This window comes from Girardinichthys multiradiatus, chromosome 22, assembly GCF_021462225.1.
Source record: "Girardinichthys multiradiatus isolate DD_20200921_A chromosome 22, DD_fGirMul_XY1, whole genome shotgun sequence".
Lineage (NCBI taxonomy): Eukaryota > Metazoa > Chordata > Actinopteri > Cyprinodontiformes > Goodeidae > Girardinichthys > Girardinichthys multiradiatus.
In genome coordinates, this window is record NC_061814.1 from 6,860,701 (window position 1) to 6,867,175 (window position 6,475).

The following is a 6,475-nucleotide window of genomic DNA, read 5'->3' on the forward strand; positions in this document are numbered from 1 at the left end:
TAAAGGGGTTGTTCACAGTTTTTGAAGTGGGGTTCTGTCTAGAGATTATGAGCAATCAGTATCTTCCCTCAGTAGATAACTCTTAGTATTTGCAATTTAACAATATAAATTAGTTTTCAGTTAATTGCTTTTCAGAATGTGGCCAAGACAAAAGAAGACTTATTTTATGTTGATACAGCTTATATCTCGTAGATGTCACTTCATTACTATCTACTTTTTAACCACTGTCATTTATCCATATAGAAGTCTACAGTTACATAGCTCACGAAGCTGGTCCCTAGTCTGTAATACTAACCTTACCTCTAGAAATACATTCTCAATATGGAGCAAGGTAGGTATCCACTGAAGATGAAAAAAAAACCAATGTTATTTCAAAATCAATTATTTCTAGACTTCTATCGAAATAATTATAATGAAAAACGGGCAGTTTAAATGTTTGTAAAATAGTATATTTGCTTTTGACCCTGCTCTAACCAATGGTTAGCTCTAAAATCTCTATAAGTCTCTGTTGAGTCAAGGTGAACATGCTGTTATCAACTGCCTCCCTAAAAGATAACATTAACTGAAATGAGGAAGGCATAACGATATCAAATTTTTGCCTGATTAAAGAAAGAAAGACAAGCATATGTGGGATATATTTTTAACTTAGCATAAATATAACAACACACTCCATTACCCTACAGTCAAACTGGGAGCCAGTGGTGGTTGAAAATGACAGGAAATGGATCCAAGGGACTTCCTGATCCAAACTCACAAACAGGTCATTGCCAACCTACTACACACTGTGCTGCTCTGTAAACTTCAGCAGAAGGCTTTAGTGATACAACCCCAATTCCAATGAAGTTATGTTGCGTAAAATGTAAATAAAAACAGAATACAAAGATTTGCAAATCCTCTTCAACCTATACACAATTTAAAACAATACAAAGACAAGATATTTAACGTTCAAACAGATACATGTCATTGGTTTCTTGCAAATACTCATTTTGAATTTGATGCTGACACCAATGACGTTTATCAGTTTTAACGTTAAATATCTTATCTTTGTAGTGTTTTAAATTGCATAAAGGTTGAACAGGATTTGCACATATTTGTATTCTGTTTTTATTTAAGTTTAAGTTTTACACAGCGTCCCGACTTCATGGTTGTAGAGGTAACCATTAGTGATAGAACACCAGTAGCTTGGAGAAACACATAACGTTTTAAAAAGAATCAAGAGACTTAGTGGTTCCAGTAATCACTGGGAGACCTCAGGACTGTGGACCACTCATTAACTGGGAGAGTGGCTTCATCAGATCCCAAGAACAACCTCTGAGCTCTCTCTCCAGAAGAACACAGTCTAACTGGGAACTAAAATACTATCCTCCAGTAAGGGACCATACCTAAAACTGGTTGTGCCTCATTAATGTTTGATTGGACAGAATCTGGGAACAGGAAACGAGCAGGACCACAGCAGCCAATCAGCAGGGGCAGAAGAGTAAGCATAATTATTTATTTAACAATGCAGTTCATTCTTCCAGTACATTATCATATATTGTAATACCGAGCTACATCTTTTTCATTAATGATTCTATAATAGTTCTATAAGCAACTTATACTCAGTTAAATCTTAGTTCTTTATTATCCTCATATTTTCAGATTTAGTGTTGCATGTTTGGCCTCCTCTATCACAGCACTACAGCTACGTACCCTAACATTACGTTAAAGTAACATTTTCCTAAACACAGAGTCTTCTGAAATTGCATTCAGTTCCTATGTCTCTTCTGATTATCATCAGTTCAATTTGTGCCAAGCCGACATTGTCCGCTCCAAGTTCCACTTTGTCAGGTGGCATTATAACAATATCTATAGATAACATAAATGAATTGGTGAGAGTTCTTCTGAGGGCCAGACACCACTGGTCACATGAGCTATATCAGTTTCAGTACACAGTCTGGCTTTTTTTGTTCCATTTCCTCTTCTTTGAATCTGTTGCTGCATCAACAGATACATTAATCCTCAAAAGGGTTCACATCCCAGTGAAAATGTCAGGTTTTGTGATATAAAAAATCAGACCACAATAAATCACTTAAGGTTTTTCCACACGTAATGTTTATTTAGCTCATTGGACAGGGTCCATGCACAGGAACATTCACCTGAAAGGAAAATATGTTTTCTACCAGATAAAAGCTCTCAGATGTCATTTCCATCTGCAGTTCCTAACTGGTGTAAAATTTCACTGGAAATATGATCTCTTAGAAGGAAAACACAGAGAAGGTGCAACTTGTTTGCAAGTAAAAAGTTGCTGAATCAGAGTCAGCACTGAGTCTTCTTTGGAAAGTGTGTGAGGATGCAGAATTTTGACTTGGTAATATTTCCACACTTTGTTTTAACCAAATTCTCCAAACCCCTCAGACTGTGAGACATCTCTTGTCTACAGCCCTCTTCAGGTGAGTTCACAGGTTTTCTGTAAGATGTAGTTCTGGACCCCAGCGCAGTTGTTCCTGCGGTGAGCCCCACCTTGGACCCACTGCAGTTTGCCTACAGACCCAACATCGGAGTAGCGCTGTGAGAGTTATGTCCTTCAACTTCTCCAGCTTTCAACATCAGACCGGCGCTGCTGCAGGGGAAGCTGGAGGACGCTGGAGTGAATGGACACCTTGATGCCTGGACCATTGATTACCTTACTGACCAGCCACAGTATGTGAGGCTGCGCAGATATGAGTCAGAGGTGGTAGTCTGCAGCACTGGGGCCCCGCAGTGTACTGTCCTGTCACCATTCCGTTTCACCCTTTACACCACGGACTTCACTTACAACAAGGACAGATGTCATCTCCGGAAGTTCTCTGACAACTCAGCCATCGTGGGCTGTGTGTCTGACGGGAACGAGCTAGAGTACTGGTCGGTCATCATGGACTTGAGTGGTGTGAGACAAGCACCTGTGCTTAAACACCAGTAAGACGAAGGAGATGGTGATAGACGTCAGGAGAAGGACACCACCTCACTCACCAGTGAACATCCAGGGGGAGGACATTGAGACAGTACCTGAGTGTTCACCTCAACAATAAACTGGACTACTCCCAAAACACCAATGCCCTGTACAAGAAGGGCCAGAGTTGCCTCCACCTTCTGAGGAGATTGCGGCTCTTTAAATAATATGGGGGATCGTCCAATTCTGTGGTCCTGTGTGGTCCCTCATTTTCTCCAGTTATTGATGAATGCCTTCATTGTGTTTAAATTATGCTGATGAAACGTTTGGGGTGGTCTTCTGACTGATAGCTTTGAATGATGAGATCCTTTTGATATGATGTAACCTGTCTGCAAACTAGCTTTTTAGCCTTAGCTTTATCTGAAAAAAGAAAGTGTAGAAAAGACGAACAAGGACAAATTAACTTTATTTTACATGAACCTGACTCAGGGTAATTGATAGAACTGAATGCTGAAACTGAAACAAAATGTGCCTCAACAAAATTTTTGTTTAATGACGTGCTTATTTATGGAACCAGGTTATTACAGCATTGTATTATTATTTTTTGCAGTTAATCCTACAGAAAATGCTCTAGATGCATACGGAATACAGATTACTTTAGCTGTATAGTTCTTTCCTTTAAAACGTTGCAGTGGCAGGTTGTGCTTGGCATGGAGTGGTTGGCCTGCCTGGCTCGGGTAACCGAGCCAGGCAGGGGGGTGTTGCAGCGTGTGGGGTGGGGGGATGAACCTCCCCATTGGGGGGTGTGCCCATGTGCTGTAGGGACGGGATTCATGGCGTTTGGGTTTGAGAGCATGTGTTCAATATCTGTGTCCTGTTTGGGGGTGGCCCAGTGTATTCTCTTCATCCTTTTTTCTTTCCTCCATTCTTTTCTCATTCTCTCCCCTTTTCCTTTTTGCCCCACCTCTCTCTCTTTCATGCTTCTTATTTTTATCCTTTTCATTTCTGTCTCCGTGTCCATAACAATTGAAATAATCCCAAAGCAGTTTCTAATAAAGTTTCTTTTATAAATATCAAGCAGAGCTTTAAAGTGTTAGCTGCAATGCGCCACTTGTGAAAGTAAATCTGTTGGACTTTTTCTTGGCACTCAGACAACAATTCTGAGCACTACTCTGCCGGACAGGTTAAAAAAAAAACTAAATAATAAAAATAAAACATTGCAGTGTTGCATTTCCAGTCCAGTCTGTTGTACAGGTAAACGCCCAGGTCTCTGTAGTCCTCCCATCCATCACCTTCTCACCCACTACATTCCTACTCATCCTGTAATCCACTATCATTCCCCAAGTCTTTTTCACAGCCTAAAAAGGTGACTGTTGTAAAACCATGCCATGAAGGCATTCAGCGATTCCTTTTACTCCACACATTCGCCATCATTGGCACACCTCACAGCTGCAGATGAATCTGAGTATTTCAGCATTCAACAGGACAGTGAGATGTTCTGGAAGTCAGGGGTGTTAACAGCAAGGACAACCGACAATCACCTGCAGGGCTTCTGAGCTCCTCACCTTCCTCTAAGACATCCAACAGCAATCCCAATGGCTGTGAACTCATTAAGCAGTATTTGCTGCATTTTACACTCAGCAGTGAAACCCCCATATCATGAAGCACACAGGAGATATTAAAGAAGACATGTCCCAGTTTTTCAGAAGAAGTGGTAGATAATTGCATCTTAAACTCCTCTCCCATTGAAGGTAAGCAAGCTGTGGTGGGTATTCAAAGGTCCCCACCTGTTCTCTCAGATTGGGTAAATATAGTCAGTCCTGGACTATAATGATGCAAGATGTTAGTGCCTCAGGTACTGCCTGGATCTGCAACCTGGTTCTGGTTCAGTCCTTGCCCAGCTAAATGGCGCAAACAGCCAACACTGAAGTAGAATCGATGATAGGGAAGCTGTTAGGCTCTATTGCTGAGATACAGGATGAGACTGCTGAGGATGTCCAAGTAGAATATTTGGATTGTGTGAGTTCAGGAAGGCAAAGAGTGCTGAGCACCTCTGAAAAGAGATTTTAAAAACTGAGGGAAAAGTCTTGAAATATAGACATCGCCAAGTGGATCTGTGTCTTCAGAGAAAATTGAGATCTTTCCAGTTGCTGGTTTCAGACAAATCAGTGGCCATTGATGGTTTAATGAGCACTGCAACGGTTTTCTTAAAGTATAACACTTTCTCTCACTATCATTCTGTAGGCTCTGGTGTAGAAGATGTTGGTCTTATTGACTCTATCCTGGCTGTATATTCTCTTGCCTTCTCCTTACCGGGTAAGGAGAGCAATAATCAGAGAAGCAGACAAGCAGCCCATGGTAACTCTGGAGGAGCTGCAGAGATCCACAGCTCAGGTGGGAAGTTCTGTTGACAGGATAACTATCTGACATGCACTCTTTAAACCTGGCCTTTAGGTGCTGATTTGTGTTTTTGATCCAGATGAGACTGAAATGTAGGAAACACTAAGGCAGTTCAAGGCACAGGTTAAACCGTTTATTAAGAATGTACACATCATTGGTTCTGGTGATGATCAGCAGAATGCCCTGGAAGAACAAGAAGATTTGCTCTGATGGGACTTGGTAATAATGAAAATTTATTATATGTCTTACCTGGTGGTTGTACGATTGTGACTGGAGGTGGTTGGAGATCTTAAAACAGAGCTGTCGACAGCAGAGATTAGGTGAGTATAAAGGTTGACCGATGTTGAGCAGTAAAGGCCTTACAGTTATGACTGTGGCCGGCTTGAAGGATGCGGGTAAGTTGACCGGATTGGCTGAATCGGGAGCTCCTCTTGTGAAGGAGAGTTTCCAGGACGAGGTTCTTACAGTGGTTGAGCTCAGGAAACAACAGAGGTCGTTTTGGACAAAACTCAAGGTAGGCTCTTGAAGGAATGAATGTGGAGGAAGAAACACTAGAATTACCTACAGCTAGCTTGCTCAGAATTCTTAACTACAAATGTTTGATTTTTGCAACCCAACAGAACAACGAGACTGGTAGAGCACTGATCCTAAATACACCATGACTGCAAAATTTCCTGTAGGTGTTCCTGCTCACCAGAGTTTCCCTCTCCATGGAGAAGAAATGCTGCAGAAAGCGGGGGGACTTAAGAATTCCTGCTTACCAAAAGCCATGTAGGAGCCACAGTGTGGAGTATTAGATATTAGAAATGTCATAGAAATGTAGTCAAATAATAATATTAAAGACATGCTGGGAGAAAAGAGAAAACAAAAGTTAAGTTTTTTTTTAGAGAAGGAAGGGAGTTTATAGTATTAGTACATTCCCCTCCTAAATTTCAATATTAGTTTTATAGTAAATCAGTCAAATTTATAAAATTATAGAAAGTAGGACTTTATGTATATTCAGGAACTCCTCAAAACTGCATAGACCAAGAAAGTCTATAGAACTGAAAGAAAAGAAGAAATGAGGAAAAGTATGTCAGACTTCCTAAATCTCACAGTTCTATATTACTCTAATTAGTTCCAATAACACGATTAAACCACGAAGTGCTGCGGTGAAATACCACAAAC